Genomic DNA, 18,308 nt, shown 5'->3' on the forward strand with positions numbered 1-18,308 from the left:
CTGAAAACATGAAAACTCGGAAAAAGCGTAGGGGTATGAACTCACTGTTTGACGTGGGATTCGAGTGTAAGTTGTTAGGAGTTGCTGAGTGTCAAATAGAGCCTCGGACACAAACGGATCCTATTTAGCATGTAAAAGTACATATATACATTAGGTGAGGGCATAACACTATTCGTTATGGATGGAAACCACCTTAGGGACTAGGAAACACTTAAAACTAAGTGTTAGAATCACATGTGTTTGAAGAGGGGAGTTTGCGGCCGTAATCAGGAGTTTATGGTCCATGGGTTTACGGTCCAGGTGTTTACGGTCCCTGGGTTTACGGTCCAGGTGTTTACGGTCCCTGGGTTTACGGTCCAGGTGTTTACGGTCCAGGTGTTTACGGTCCCTGGGTTTACGGTCCAGGTGTTTACGGTCGTAAACACTTTGGCGAAAAATGTGATTTTCGATGTTTCAAGGCCCTTTCTAGCCTTCTGGAAGTGTTCTAAGCCTCGTTTCTAAGCTTAGGAGGGTGTTGTGGCAACTTTGCACCCTATAAATAGAGTTTACGGTCAAGGGAGATTGCCTTTGACCGTAAACACTCTTTTGGTCACGATTTCTAGATGTCCAGCAAGAGATTCTTGTATCCAACAAGCTAAGGGTAGAGTACTTACGTAATGGAAGCTTGAAAGGGTGGTTAGAGTCCAAAAACACTAGTGTGTGTTCTTGGTGTTCTTGGTGAGAGAGAAAATCTAGAAAAAGATGAGATTCATGAGATATGATCATGGATTTACCACTAGGAGTGAGATAGAAGCACAATCAAGGTGAAGAATCACTTACATTCTTGAGGGTCTTTGAGCAAAATCGAAGTTTGTAGAGAGGGAAAGAGAGATAGTAGAGAGAGAAAGCTTCTGGAGTGTGTAAAGTGAAAAATGAAGGCCACTCATCCCTTATATAGGGGTGAGTTTACGGCCAAGGGGTAGGGTGGAGGGTTTACGGCCGTAAATAGGGTTTACGGTCGTAGAAAGAGTTTACGGTCGTAAACAGAGTTTACAGGCGTAAACTCCTCTCGAAGAGTTATTTGGCCCGAATGCTATGCTTTGAATTAGAAAACCTCGTTTTCTATTACGAAACTCGATCGAACTGAGTTTAGAATATTCCGTTAGACCGAAAATAATACTAACGTGAACGGAATTAAATAAAAACCCAAATTTTATAAACGGAAACTGGGTAAGGGTAACGGAAAAAGTTTCGGGTTGTCACAAACTCATTAAGCTTTGTGCTTACCGTGTTATGTGTTATGTGTTTCAGGTACCTCTCAGGATCACGGGAAGGCACCGGCTTGATAGTACACACTGGCACAAGATTATTTTTATGATTCTGGGATAGTGATTTTTACTTATGGATTTGTTGACATTTGAGACACTTGTGGTTTTTGAGAAAATGTAATATGAGTTTTATTGTGTTTTAAAAGGAAAAAAAATTTTGAAATTTTACGGTGTAACAGAAAAAGTGTTAGAGCTTTTTGTAAAATTGATTCGTCATTTGTACCAATTTGTCATTTTTGTTTCACAGTCGAAAACACAACATTAAACTCCAGCACAACGTTGTTGACATTTCTCTACTTCGAGTAAATTTGGTCATTTTTTTGTAGCCTCCACAATTCATTTCCATGAGAAAAAACCTAGTAATTTTCCGGAAAAAAATGGGCAAGTCTTGGTTTTTTTCCGACCTTCGGATCTTCAGAAACATCTACACACGCACAAGCAAACTTCATTTCTTCCTCAGCGATCCATGGTTGTTAAGCTGCCTTTCTTGTTTTCTTGGGTTGTGGTCGAATCGCTTCTGACTCTGTATCCGTTTCGGGTACGACTTCACATTGTGATTGTGTTTGGAATTGGTTTTGGGTTTGGGTTTGGGTTTGGGTTTGGATTGGCGAGCCGGAAAGATGGTCAAATGGGTTGAAGACATTTTTCATTTTTTATTGGATTTGAGATGAGAGGTTCATTTGAGGTTGGTTTTTGAATTGTGGTTGGTTTTGGACATGATATAGGTAGTAAATTAGGAGGTGGATAAATAGGTCGGTCGTTTTGACTTTGGATAAAATTAGGTGATGAAAACGAGATTAGGCTTGTGTTTTGGGTGTTTCTTTTGATATTTTTTTGGGTTGAAGGGGAAGCCATTTTTCACAAAAATACGAGTTTTTGAGTGAAAAAGTGAAGAAGATAATGTGGTATAAAATGTGGTAGTTAGTAGTATTTATATAGGGTTAAAAAGAAGGTAAATTTTAAAAAAAAAAGTTTGAAAAAATCGGTCATAAAAAAGCTCAAAAATCAGTAACAAAATTCAAATACCTCACACTCTATCTCATCGGCTACTATGCACCGGGTTGCCACACCGAGCTCGGCTTGTCGAGTACGTGGCCTGGTAAGTAACAACTCATCAAAACTTTGTACTTAATTTGTCTTTTTATAGAGTATATGGTAAGTAAAGTTGTACAAAAAAGGAAACAACTCAAATCAAAGTTTACATTGTTTCGTGATCCAAAAAAACTTCTCCAGGTATTCATAAACTCAAAACCTAAAACATTATGCAGATGAAATACATAAAAACAACAGAGGTATGGCATTGGTATAAACTATATCGCAACAAAACCCAAAAAAATGTAAAAACTATAATTCTGTTTCCTCACCGTTTTCCCCTCTACCTGTATCACACTCTGTGCAACCACAATAAAAGAATCTATAAATCTTTTTTAAACACCTAATCATCAAGGTCCATTTCAACATCTTCTTCCACATATAGGTGAATCATTTACCTTGCTTTCATTTTCAGAATACATTTCCTCTTCATCTACTTCATCATCATCAGGCTGTTCATTCTCACTTTCTTGTAATCTGGATTTAGTAAAGTTGTCTTCAATCCACTTAGGACACGTGTTTTTCCCGGGTTTTTTGGAAATAGTACAAGAACATTCCGAGAGTGGGTGGGAGAGAAATGACATTGGCTTTGAGTGAAGGAGTTGTCGTTCTAGTCCTTCCTCTGTCAAGCTGTCATTTAAATGTTTACGTGCTGCTAGTGTCCAGCTTCTCTTTGGAAAATAAAGATGATCTTGTGTAGTGTTCAATAAATTTTCAAGAAATTTCCTGCCCATTTTAATAAGACACCTATATTAGGATATGAAATAGTGTAAACACACCACGGAATGGAATCTCGAATTCCAATTTCGTCGGAATGTCAGATTCTACTCACCAGTCGGGTCGATAAGTTCTTGCAGATGCCATCTCATAAAGTCGATGACCCATGACCAATACACTAATTACCTAAACTGCAACCATCACTACTATACGATCCCACATGTACCTGATACTCTACAAAATACCTAAACTGCAACAACACTACTATACGATCACACCACATACGATTACCATATTTAATTAACCGTCTAACAATACACTAATTAGTATTCCAAAATACCTAATTAAACACCGTACTCCGGATGTGATTACCAATTGTTTGAACATAACTAAAAAGTGTCACAAAATACGATTACGAATATTTTAGATTAGAAATATAAACTAATTTCCTTGTGGCGGATTTCCGGAGAAATTGTTTTGCTTGAAAAACTCTGTCATTTGTGCTTCAAGCAAGGCATACTGTTTTCGCATCTCCTCCATTTCCAATTCCCTTTGTGCAACCCGTGCTTTCCTTTGTGCTTCAGCTTCATGCATGCTAGCCATTTCATTGCGCAATCTTTCTACCTAAAAATTGTAAGACAAACATAAATAGTTAATAAAACCATTATAGCAATGTACTTATAATAACAACATATTTTCATTTTTTATCCATTATAGCAATCAAAGTACTCATTATAACATGCTATACTTTTTGTCCATTATAGCAACGTACTCATAATAACAACTTACTTTGAGTTTTTTATCCATTATAGCAATCAATTTAATCCATAATAACAACATACTATACTTTTTGTCCATTATAGCAACATATTTATAATAACAACATACTTTGACTTTTTTACCCATTATAGCAATCAAATACTCATAATAACAACATACTATACTTTTTGTCCATTATAGAAACATACACAAAATAACAACATACTTTGACTTTTTTACCCATTATAGTAATCAAAGTACTCATAATAACAACATACTACACTTTTTTATCCATTATAGCAATGTACTAATAATAACATACTATACTTTTTATTCATTATAGTAATGTACTAATAAAAACAACATACCTCTTCATTTTGCACATAATGTGAGCTGTCACCCCCTACAGATAGTGTGACAACTCGAAATTTCTATATTGTACAACCATTCACTTAAATCGAAGTCAGACTTGTTTCTGCTAACTTTTAGCACTGTTTAGAGTCTGTTTGAGTGTTCTAAAGCCTAGTACCTTCAAGAGGTAATTATAGGAAGTATACTCTAGAGTTCATTGTGCAACATTCACGTCTCAAAACTCCAAGAATTGGAGTTTACGGCCATAAAATGGAGTTTACGGCCGTAAACTCTGTGGTATATAAATGACACTTAGTCATTTTTAGTCACTTTTACCATTTTAAGCCAAAGAACTCATTCTCTCTCAAGTATCATCCGATTTTTCACTAAGATCTTCAAGATTGTAAGTGTTTCTTCCCTTGATTAGTTGATATCCTTCAATATCTAGTGATTGTACATGATTTCATCCATGAAATCTCTTCATTTTGATAGATCTTCAAGTGTTCTTCATTTCACCAAGAACACACACTAGTGTTCTTGGACCTTAAACACCCTTACAAGCTTCTTATAAGTAAGTACACTACTCTTAGCTTGTTATATGCTTGAATCACTTGTTAAACACTTAGAAAACATCAAGAAACTCAAGAACATATGGTGTTTACGGCCAAGGCAATCACCTTGGGCCGTAAACACTGATTAATGGTGCAATTGTGCCACCACTCCTTCCTAAGGCTTAGACTCGAACCTAGAACACTTCCAAGAGGAGTATAGGACCTTAAACATCAAAATGGTACAAGATACCATGAGTTTACGGCCGTAAACACATTGGGCCGTAAACCCTTGGGCCGTAAACACAAGTGGTTAATACCATTTGGGCCGTAAACACATTGGGTGATGCCATTTGGGCCGTAAACTCCTATGTGAGGCCCTACATCCCTTATATGCAACCCTATGTCGTTTAACACTTCATTACAAGTGTTTACTAGTCCCTAAGGTTGTTCCATTTCATTATTAGTTGTTTTAAATAGCTAATTAGATACATATATGTGTCATTATATGTTAAATAGGATCTGTGTGTGTGCTCAAGTCTTCACTTGACACTTAGCATCCTATACAGCACTTTCATCCAAACCACTCACAGCAGGTGAGTTCATACCCCTTAACTTATCTTTTAAATGATTTTAAATTCTTTTATGGGGGGAATACAAGTTGAACTATTATAGTTATATATCAATCATATGTGATTAATAACTACCAAACAAGTGGATTTCTAACTTTTCAAACTGTGTTAATAAACAAACTACTTCAAATCGTTTTATAAACTATTTTACATGTTAAATACTTTCTATTCAAACTCTTTCAAACTTATATTTTGTCAAATGCATATCTATATAGATATAGTTATATAAGTATGATTGAAAGGACTTAGGAATGATAGCTCGCCTTGCTTCCTGTTCCTTGTTGGGTTGTGGACTTAGGGTATCGGTTATTTGTCTGAAGGTCGTTTGAATCTTAATTATATATTATGTATATGTATATAGATATAAAAGTTCCTTCATTCAGTTCAGTACATTTGGGTAGCAAAGGTACACCATCATGTTCATACATACAACAACATTGCTAGTAACTATAATAGGTATAGTTTAGGAAGTTACTAATACTATTACTAGATCAATGAAACATACAAAGAGTGAGTTCATACATGAGTCAAAACATACTATTATGAGAAACTAAGAGAACATACTATTATGAGAAACTAAGAGAACATACTATTATGAGAAACAAAGAGAACATACTATGATGAGAAACAAAGAGAACATACTACATACTAGACAGAGAGAACATACATTACACTAGTACATACAATACATATACAAGAATACTATAACATAAATGTGAGCCACGTTTCAGGGCATGGCATCACCTGTCATGGCCCGTTTTATATCCAAAATCTCCTAGAGGGAGAACGTGAATTTGTGTATAGATCTATACTGGATTGACTATCCTACACCTTGTTGTTCGCTACAGTGGTACTTGCAAGTCTACGGGTGCCAAATGTCATTTCTTCCGACGTCTTTCATCGTCGTGTTATTAGTCGATAGTATGGTACAATCAGGTCAACATCATACCTTAAATATCAATTGGTCTAAGGTAGTAAGTACAGCAGTAGTTACTATAACACAACACTACAATACTTTATTATTTCCCCATTGCATTCACATTGTGATATTCTCACATAAAAGGTCATGTAAAACTATATTTTTGGTTAATGATAGTCATACTTGGGAAAATACACACTTTTACAAGAAACAAACATACAGGACATTTGATGCCTTGGTAGAAGGCTACGTTTAGTAGAAAATATAGGATTTTCTGGGAGATACAAACATTTACTACAAAACATTTACAAACTTATACATCAAACATTTTCATACAAACAAAGACACTAAAATGCTTATGATCTCACCAGCTTTAAAGCTGATAAACTCTTTCAAAATAACTTGTATTCTCAGGTCATCAGTAGACAGGTACCGATGCTGGGTTTTGAGAAGATGGAGCTCGTTCAAGACTCATCTCTTATTTTGATTTACATTTTTGGTGTCTTATAAACTTCACAGAACACACTTGTATTAAATTATATTATTAATGCAATGGATTATGTTGTTGCTTATTTACTACTATGCTTTGTTGTGATACTATACATGACGTCCTCCACCCCCAAACGTTTCCGCCGTTCCGGTTTTGGGGTGTGACAGATAGTGACCCAGTAAACAAAAACTGACTATCGACAGTCCCAATCCCATACATACGAACCTTGTGGGTCCCTTTCTGTCTCTACAACTTTGACATGTTCCATACATCAACATCGTCCACATGCTTTGTGGGATCATCTCCATATTTCTTAATCAGTCCCCTCATATATGCATCCTATAATTTACCAAAATAACATCATTGTGATTATAACAAAAATTAAGACTCAAAATATAGAAATGATAAAGTTAACTTACATATACCTGACATGCAGTCTCTAAGCAAAAGTGAAAATTGGAACGATCACCTTCAAAATATCTTTTCTTTGATTCCTTATCAAGACGGGTCTTCATAAACAGATCCAACTTCATACAGGACAGTTGCATCTAACGATGCTTACGATCTAGTTTTGTATACTGGTTTAAGCTTCTTAGCAAGTGAATGTATTGTGTTGAGCCATTTAATAAATACACATGTATAGGGTAGGGAAGTAAAATGTAAATTGGTAAAAAGGTTCAATACTTGGCTTTGGTTGGGAGGCATGCGTACTGTATACACAGTAGCAATGGAGAATTTAGTTAATTTTTCTATAACTCTTGCATTCTTTCATTTCAATGATGTCTTTGTGCACTTATTTAAAGGGTTTTACAATGATTATTTAAAGGGTTTTACAATGATGGTTGTATAATTTGGAATGCTTAAAATATGTACGTAAATTGTCAAAATAATCATAAAATCATAAAAGTATTGTATCATATGCATTAGCTGTTGTTGTTTATTGTGTTTGCATATAAAAACCATTAATCGGGTTATTCGGGTTGACCCGAACCCGAAAAAAAAGCAAAGAACTCCACCCGAAACCCGACCCTCTATAACTTTCGGGTTTTTCGGGTTAACCCGAATTTCCTTTTAAACCCTATTAAACCCGACCCTATTTATCTAATTCGGGTTTGGGTCGGGTCGGGTTAGTCGGGTTCGGGTATTTTTGACACCCCTAGCCATAATCCTCTTGAACCTTGTTTATATAAATTTTTGTATTATATCGTTGATAATGTTGATTTCTTTGTTAAATGTTAGGTTTTGTGAAATGTAAGATTATTAGCTAAATGATAAATGCTAGTTAAGTTTTAGTTTGTTTGAATGTTATGATATTGTTGATTTTTTGGTTAAATGTAAGGTTTTAGGTAATTTTTATGAAATGTTACATAAATGTTAATTTGTGAGATTTTTGTGAAATGGTTAGATGTTTTGATAATGTCATATTATAGTTATAGATCGGAATGTTGTCTAATCTAGCATGGATGTACACAAAAAGACTTATTGATGGTATATTTAATCCGGAATGGCCACGATATGTCAAACATTTCTTGGAATTTGCTTATGTGAATGCAACTAACATCCAATGTTAGACATCCTGATATTATTTTAAATATTTCTTTTCGCATGACTTATCAATCTAATATTATGTATTTGCTCGTTCTTGTTCAATCTAATTTTGTATATTTACACATTCTTGTTCTATTAAATGCAGCATGTCAGAGAGAAGTGGTAAGGGCAAGGGAAAAGGTAAGGGTAAGGGACCAAACCGTAGCTCCGTGACTATTCCTGTTCCTCGTAAATGATACCAAACTTCGGGTACACGTGTCACAAGAGAGATAGGATCTGGAGTTGCAGGCTCGAATAGAAGGAGTGCTATTAACCAACAAACAGGTGTGGCTGATCCACTTGCGGATAAGGTAGGGGTGGTTCATAGCACACTCAACCCACATGGGGTTTCCATTATTGGAGGCCGAGGCGAGGAGCACGTCGATTACTTTGATGTCGACATGATGAGGCAATCCTCGCCACGTGTGCCGAATACGCCGCATAGACCACATTCTACCGGTCGTGGCTCTACCGTGGGTGCTTCACATGAGTCTACATTGCCATTTATCACCCGAAACAGCTACGCGTTAGTGTTTTTATCTTTTATATTTATGATTATTGATGTTATGATTATATATATATATATATATATATATATATATATATATATATATATATATATATATATATATATATATAATCATAACATCAATAATCATAAATATAAAAGATAAAAACACTAACGCGTAGCCGTTTCGGGTGATAAATGGCAATGTAGACTCATGTGAAGCACCCATGGTAGAGCCACGACCGTTCGAATGTGGCGTATGCGGCGTATTCGGCACACGTGGCGAGGATTGCCTCATCATGTCGACATCAAAGTAATCGACGTGCTCCTCGCCTCGGCCTCCAATAATGGAAACCCCATGTGGGTTGAATGTGCTATGAACCACCCCTACCTTATCCGCAAGTGGAGCAGCCACACCTGTTTGTTGGTTAATAGCACTCCTTCTATTCGAGCCTGCAACTCCAGATCCTATCTCTCTTGTGACACGTGTACCCGAAGTTTGGTATCGTGTACGAGGAACAGGAATAGTCACGGAGCTACGGTTTGGTCCCTTACCCTTACCTTTTCCATTGCCCTTACCACTTCTCTCTGACATGCTGCATTTAATAGAACAAGAATGTGTAAATATACAAAATTAGATTGAACAAGAACGAGCAAATACATAATATTAGATTGATAAGTCATGCGAAAAGAAATATTTAAAATAATATCAGGATGTCTAACATTGGATGTTAGTTGCATTCACATAAGCAAATTCCAAGAAATGTTTGACATATCGTGGCCATTCCGGATTAAATATACCATCAATAAGTCTTTTTGTGTACATCCATGCTAGATTAGACAACATTCCGATCTATAACTATAATATGACATTATCAAAACATCTAACCATTTCACAAAAATCTCACAAATTAACATTTATGTAACATTTCATAAAAATTACCTAAAACCTAACATTTAACCAAAAAATCAACAATATCATAACATTCAAACAAACTAAAACTTAACTAGCATTTATCATTTAGCTAACAATCTTACATTTCACAAAACCTAACATTTAACAAAGAAATCAACATTATCAACGATATAATACAAAATTTTGTATAAACAAGGTTCAAGAGGATTATGGCTAGGGGTGTCAAAAATATCCGAACCCGACTAACCCGACCCGACCCAAACCCGAATTAGATAAATAGGGTCGGGTTTAATAGGGTTTATAAGGAAATTCGGGTTAACACGAAAAACCCGAAAGTTATAGAGGGTCGGGTTTCGGGTGGAGTTCTTTGCTTTTTTTCGGGTTCGGGTCAACCCGAATAACCCGATTAATGGTTTTTATATGCAAACACAATAAACAACAACAATTAATGCATATGATACAACACTTTTATGATTTTATGATTATTTTGGCAATTTACGTACATATTTTAAGCATTCCAAATTATACAACCATCATTGTAAAACCCTTTAAATAATCATTGTAAAACCCTTTAAATAAGTGCACAAAGACATCATTGAAATCAAAGAATGCAAGAGTTATAGAAAAAATTAACTAAATTCTCCATTGCTACTGTGTATACAGTACGCATGCCTCCGAACCAAAGCCAAATGTTGAACCTTTTTACCAATTTACATTTTACTTCCCTACCCTATATATGTGTATTTATTAAATGGCTCAACACAATACATTCACTTGCTAAGAAGCTTAAACCAGTATACAAAACTAGATCGTAAGCATCGTTAGATGCAACTGTCCTGTACGAATTTGAGTCTAAGGTGTGATTGTTTGCTGCAATATTAGGAGTTGCTCTTCTCTCAGGCATTTTATCACATTCCTTCCTTTTTTTCACCAGCATGTTTATTATGGTACATCCAATTAAATAAACAAGGAACAACATGTAGAGAAAGGGTCAAAGAACTAAGATATAGTGCGCTATTGATGTTAATACCCGTCTTTGCTTCAATTTGTATTAAAAAAAATCTAGGGTTTACCTTCGTTGGAGAAGAACAAATCGATCAGGTGACCGGAGCTAAGAAGGGCGGCGACCTACGCCAATGTCGACGGCGGCAGCGCCGACAAGAAGGCTCAGGCGATCGCCAAAAAGGAAGAAAGGGGAAAAAGACTATGAGTTTGATCTAAGTGTTTGATCTGTGAAGTCTTTTTGGGCTGTTTGGGATTGCTTTTGAGAGTAAAAACTTCTTTTCAATAATGGACTTGGGAAAAGGGTAATGATCTTTTTAGAGTAAAAAGTTCTTTTCAATAATGGACTTGGGAAAATGACAACAGCTTCGAAAAAAACATCACAACAGCTTCAATCAATTCCCACTTCTATCAATCAATTCATTCTATCAAAAAGATTAATTTAGAAATATGGGTGTTTTCAGGTTGCATTCATTAGTTGCAAACGCGAAACAGCTTATTACACTGAACAAGCAGCATCAGCGAGATGCTCCCAAAGGATATTTGGCTGTGTACGTTGGAGAAATTCAAAGGAAATGGTTTTTGGTTCCTTTATCGTTCTTGGAGCAACCATTGTTCCAAGATCTGTTACTTGCGTCAGAGGAGGAGTTCGAATTCAACCATCCGATGGGAGGAATTACCATTCCTTGCCATGAAGAAGCTTTCATCCATCTCACTACCCAGTTACGCACTAATTCATAGTTAATTTGAGGCCAAAGAATTGTTACGTAGGTCAGAAGAAGAATATGTATTCTACCATCCAATGGGAGGACTTACTATTCCCTGCCATAAAGAAACATTTCTGCTCAACTACATGTTTTGTAGTTTGAAAACAACATTTTTCATCCTAGCTAGAAAAGTGTTGGGACCACCACGATTTTGTATAATATGTCATTATCTGAATGAGAATATTTATTATAGGCATTAATCATTTATTTTGGACTTTGTACAAAGGGGTTTGTTAATTTCCATCTGGTAAATGTATAAGAATAGGTATTTTTCTTCTCATTTGCTAATACATGGTTCTTAATGAAGTTTTCAGTTGTTACACTAGATAGTCAACGATTAATGATTAATCTTAGGACATCCACAGTGCATTTGAATGATATAGAGTTCAATGGATTGTCATATCATTTTTTTATATATTTCATACAACTATATCATTTTTTTTTCTATAATGCATTAAACTCTATAAAGTTCAATAGAAAATTACAAAAGTTAATTTATAGTATATATAAGAATAAAAAACTTTCATTTTTCCTATTGAATATTTCAATAATCATTGAACTCCAAATCCATTGAATGTCAAGGTGACATCTCATTATGGTAGAGTTTAATCCATTGAATGATAAATATGTTTGTCACCTCATTCAACTCTCTCATTAAACTCACCATTGTGAATGCTCTTAGCATGTATAGTTCTATATGTATAGTTGAGGGAGTGGTTATACCAATTATCGTAGGGCTTAGGGTAGATAAAAACATTTTTATTTATACTATATTCATGCATGCTTAATTCACTATAAGGAGTAAATAAAAATTGATAAAACATGTGTACACATAAAAAACACTTTTTTATGGGCTTTTGATATAAAAGTCCTTAAGTTTGTCAAGTTTTGTTGGTTTTGTCCCTGTGACGATTTTTTATTTGTTAATGTCCACATTTTGTCAAGTTTTTTTTATTTTTGCGCTTGCTACCTATAATAGTAGATGTCCAGGGACAAAACCAACAAAATTTAACAAACTTAAGGGTTTTCATGTCAAATTTGGAAAACATAATTAGGATAAAAACATATAAGATTTTTAAACTTAAGGGTTTTTTTGCAAATTTGAAAAATATAATTAGGGTAAAAACATAAAAGTTTGTAGAAAGGACAAAAATGAAAAAAAAAAAAAAAAAAAAAAAAACTTGGCAAATTTTGAAAATTAACGAACAAAAAATCGTCATATGGACAAAACCAACAAAATCTGACAAACCTAAGGACTTTTATGCCAAAAGCCCTTTTTTTATTCACTAAAGACATGTATATCAGCATATGGAGTAAATAAAAATTGATAAAGAACTCTTTCAGAAAAAATGATAAAGAATATGTGTACACATAGATGACACTTTATGGGAAAAGACCACTAATATCGAGACAACTATTACTCAAAAATATGGAAAACTAGTTAAACCACCAAAATGTGTTTAATGCATATCGAGACATGTTTAACAATTAAAATAGGTTTGGAATATTTTATCGACTAGAATAATATTTTCATTACATTGTAATACGAATTAACGCAAATTGTTAAAATAAAGTAATTCAATCAAAAAGAAAATGAGTTGCTAATTGTGACCATGAAACTTAAATGGCGTGTAGTATATTTGAAAATCATTATGTGATTTGTTATATAATATTATAAAACTAAACAATAGGAGTCTTTCTAATACAGCACATGCGGGCATCATGATCATTCTCTTGGCCTTTGTGTGGGTGATTTGGAATCATGAAAATGATATTGTTTTCAAGAACATGGCAAGGAGTTGTAAAGATATAGCTAGTGAGATCAAGTTATTATTGGCGTTTTAATCCAAATCAAATATAGAGCTAGAAATGGCAGCACGTCTTAGGTGCTTGTCTAGCTAGTTGGTCTAATGGGTGTGATAGCTGAAAATAGCAATGTACCAATATCTTGTGACACTAGCATTGTTGTTACCAATATGGGACTAGCCCGCTTGTCAGAGGTGGAAGCCTCTTAGATTGGAGGTCCAAGGTTCAAACTCGGACGACGAATTAACTAACTTTGTGAATTTAACTTATAACCACTAATTAGCTAGCTGCTCAAATGAAAAACTAAGGTCTTGTTAGCTTTCTAATTATAAATTTCCTTGTTCTTCAGGAAAAAAAAAATCATTGATTGATTGTCAACATAACTATTTATGAAGAAAAATAAAGCAGTCATCATCAATGTAGCCTACTGGTTCATTGAACTTCAAAGGGCCATTATGAAAGTATTTGAAATATATATTCAGTTGTAATTATGTTATTTGTAATTAGTTTTCATTTAGAAAAATATTAAGAGAGAGAGAGAAAATGTGTGTGTGCGTTTGTGTGTGTCGTGGAGGCCATGAAGTTGCATATTAAAACATCCACGTGAAATATATATAGTTTTCATTTACTTGATTAAATTCAACCATTGTATCATGTCATCTCGGAAGTTCAATGAAGATGGAGTTCAATAGTCATTGAACTCTTAATAGAAAAAAAATAAACTTTCTAATCCTTAATTAAATGTTATAAATTATGTTTTGTAATAAATAATTTTCCTTAAACATGTTACATTGAATTTTTTAAAGTTATTGTACGCAAAAATGATAAAGTTGGATAAAAAATTGAATGATTGTTCATTGTACGACAATCCATTAAACTCTAGACTTCAATTTGTGAATGTTGTTAGATGATATATATATATATATATATATATATATATATATATATATATATATATATATATATATATATATATATATCATCTAACAACATTCACAAATTGAAGTCTAGAGTTTAATGGATTGTCGTACAATGAACAATCATTCAATTATATATATATATATATATATATATATATATATATATATATATATATATATATATACTAGAAAATTGGTGTAATAGCTACAGCACAATCCGTAGCTATTGCGTAGATATTCCGTAGCTATAAGCTGATAGCTACGGAATTGCTACGGAAAAATGTTTGTAGCATAATGGCCCGTGGCTAAATTATAGCTACGGAATTTTCCATAGCTACGGAAATAAATAGCTACGGATTTCCTACAGAATAGCTACAGAACTAAATAGCTACGAAACTAAATAGCTACGAAACTGAATAGCTACGGATTTTCTGTAGGTAATCCGTAGCTAATTATTTTTTATTTTTAAAAAAAACAGTAAAAAAATTTTAAAAAAAATCCAGTTTTTTCTGTCCAAAATATTGAAAAAACTCATTACATTAAACTTATAATAATATTGAAATTCAACTACAAAACAAATAACATTATAATAAAACTAATAAACCTAAAAAGTATCAAATACAAATACATATTACTAATGAACATTGTCTAATAATACATTAAATGTGTCTAATAATACACATTAAAAGTGTCAACTACAAATGTTTAAATAAACGCTTACAAAATAAAATTGAGAATTATTTGATGGATTACTTGGCAAATTATCGGGTAAGTTGAATCGATAAAGGCTGACAAGTGCTCTTCAATTTGAATTTTGAATCAAAGGCCGCCAATTGTTCCTGTTTCAGCACACCATAATCAATGATCACAAAAAAATACAAATATAGCAATGTACTTTCATTTATTTGTTTATTATAGCCATAATTGGGAAAAATTTTGAAAGTAAAACACTATAAGTATAACAAAATGAAAGTAGAATGTTATAATAAGCTTGTATATCTTTCATTTAACTAGCTCAAAAATAAAAACACATTTCCTTCCAAGACTACCAAATATACATGATGCCTTTTGAACTTGTATTTTCTTGAAAATCGAAAGCATTTGTAAAGAGGAAGTTTGATCCATATCACGCCCCTGCACACAGGAAAAAAAAACTCTTAAACTTTTAGTTTCTTTCCAAGAACTTTTAAATCCTAAAGATATAGACAAAAGATTCTTTGAAGCAAACATTTACATTTTTTATTGGATTAAACAGCTTGCAAAGGGTGAAAGCCATCATGAATTAAAAATTTTAACTCTTAAGCCTTTGGAAATTACCTAATGTTGTTTATATCTCCTAAACAAAGTGACCAAATGTTGTTCATATCCTCCTAATAACTTTTAAATCTTAAAAAAAAAGTTGTTTCTATACATTCTCTTAGGGGGTGTTTGGCTTATCTTTTTGAGAGGCAAAAGTCATTTTTGGAAAAGTTACAAAAAGTCGGTTTTCCTGACTTTTCCAAAAAGTCAGTTTTTCTTATATCAAAAATCCAAAAGTAGCTTTTAAAATCCTTTTACCAAACATCTTTTATATTTTATCTTTTCCAAAAAGGACTTTTGTCTCTCAAAAAGATAAGCCAAACACCCCCTTAATCCTAAAACATATTGTTCATATTCAATTTTCATTATTACAACAAATAGATTCATATTTTTCATGGCCAAACCTGTTTTTAAGAAGAACCATTGCTTAGGTTGTCAAACCCCTTTGAAATTAATCATCTTCTAACCATTTTGACAATCTACTTTCAACAAAGTTTCTAAATCACATAAACCATTTTATCAATTTGAAACCAAAATCAAAATAAACCCTAATCAAAACAAATAATCAAGAAGCAAGTTACAAAAACCTCGTTCTATTCTACAACCAATAATCAGAAGCAAGTTACAAAAACTGAAAATCAATCCTAACCCAAAAAAACCTAAGTCTAATTAAACAAAAAAAACTTACTTGAAACAGTGATGGTGACGGCAACCAGATGATAGCGACGGCAAGCAGATGATGGCGTAGATGAATCCGTGATGACGACAGCAAACTCGATGACGGCGACGGTAAGTAACACCGGCGGCAGCGGCACCATTGTCAAAATCAACAAAAATTTAACCTTAAACTTCAAATTCGACCTCACATTCAACAAAACAAATCAACATTATCAATACATTAAGCATCAAAATTGTATACATGAAGTAATATCAAAAAATAAAAAAATAATAATAATAATAAAATAAAAAAAAACTAGGGTTTTACCTTTTCAGGGAAGAAATCGAGCAAAGAGGCCGAGACATGAGGAGGGTCGACGGGCGGCGACGGGAGCGGCGACTGAAACGGCGACAGAGTGAACGGTCGACGAACGAGACGGAGAGCACATCTGTTGTCGTCGACTGCGTGTGGGTTTTTTTTCTTGTTTGCCCGCTGCTGCATCCGGAAGAAAATGAAAGGGTTTTAATTAAAACAAATAGAGCGACGGCTTAGCTATGGCCAGGTAAAAAAAATGGGTAGGGATCAAACTCGGGTTTCCTGCGAATACTACAACTATCTTACCGACCGGCCGGGCATGCCACATCCATGCCAAGTTCCTCCCTTAATATATTTATACACTTCCTTATTATTATTATCATTATTATTATTATTTCTATTATTATTATTATTAATATTACTATTATTATTATAATTATTATTATTATTATTATTATTTCTATTATTACTATCATTATTATTATTAACAATAAGTTCATTCCGAATATGCACACAACTTTATGAACGATATTAATAGCTATAAGTTTTTGAAAATATAGATAATCATGTATAATAGAGGTGTGAAAAAAATGAAGTGAGAAAAACGACATTTGGTGCCCGAAAAATCCAAAAAAAAACAAAAATCGTAGCTAAGTAGCTACGGATTAGCTACGAACTATTCTTATTTTCGATTTTTCAAACACCAAACGTCGTTTTTTTCACACCTCTATTATACATAATTATATATATTTTCACCAACTTATAGCTATTAATATCCTTCATAAATTCGTATGCACATACGGGATCCATTACTCGTTTAATGGTTTAACACAATAATGCTTATGAAAACATTCACATACAAATACTTACAAACAAGTATGCATACACATATACCACAAATCATTCATGTATATAAATATACATATACAAACATAAACTCATCACAAGTTGGTGAAAAATATAGGCATTACAATGTTAAACTGTGAAACGAGTACTTGATCCCGAAGGTGCACACGGATTAGCTACGGATTTTGCTTTCCGTTAGAATTCCGTAGCTGATCCGTAGCTAATTAGCTACGGATTTTTCTTTTTTTCGATATTTCGGGCATCAAACGTCGTTTTTTTTGCTTCGTTTTTTTGACACCTCTACTATACATGATTATCTATATTCTCACCAACTTATAGCTATTAATATCGTTCATAAAGTCGTGTGCATATGCGGGATCCATTACTCTTTTAATGGTTTAACACTATAATGTTTATGAATACATTCACATACAAATACTCACGAACACATATACATGTACACATATAACACAACTCATTCATGTATATAAATATATACATATACAAACATAAACATATCACAAGTTGGTGAAAAGTATATACATTACAATGTTAAACTGTGAAACGAGTACTTGATCCTAAGGTGTACACGACTTTATGAATGATATTAATAGTTATAAGTTTGTGAAAATATAAATAATAATGTATAAGAGATGTGTAAAAAAACGAAGCGAAAAAAACGACGTTTGTTGCTTGAAAAATTGAAAATAAGAAAATTCCTTAGCTAATCCGTAACTGATTAGCTACAGATTAGCTACGGATTTTTCTTATTTTCGATTTTTCGGGTACCAAACGTCGTCTTTTACGCTTCATTTTTTTCACACCCATATTATACATGATTATCTATATTTTCACTGATGCGAATTCGG

The sequence above is a fragment of the Lactuca virosa genome, chromosome 3 (assembly GCF_052849685.1).
Source record: "Lactuca virosa cultivar CGN04683 chromosome 3, Lactuca_virosa_CGN04683_v6, whole genome shotgun sequence".
Classification (NCBI taxonomy): Eukaryota; Viridiplantae; Streptophyta; class Magnoliopsida; order Asterales; family Asteraceae; genus Lactuca; species Lactuca virosa.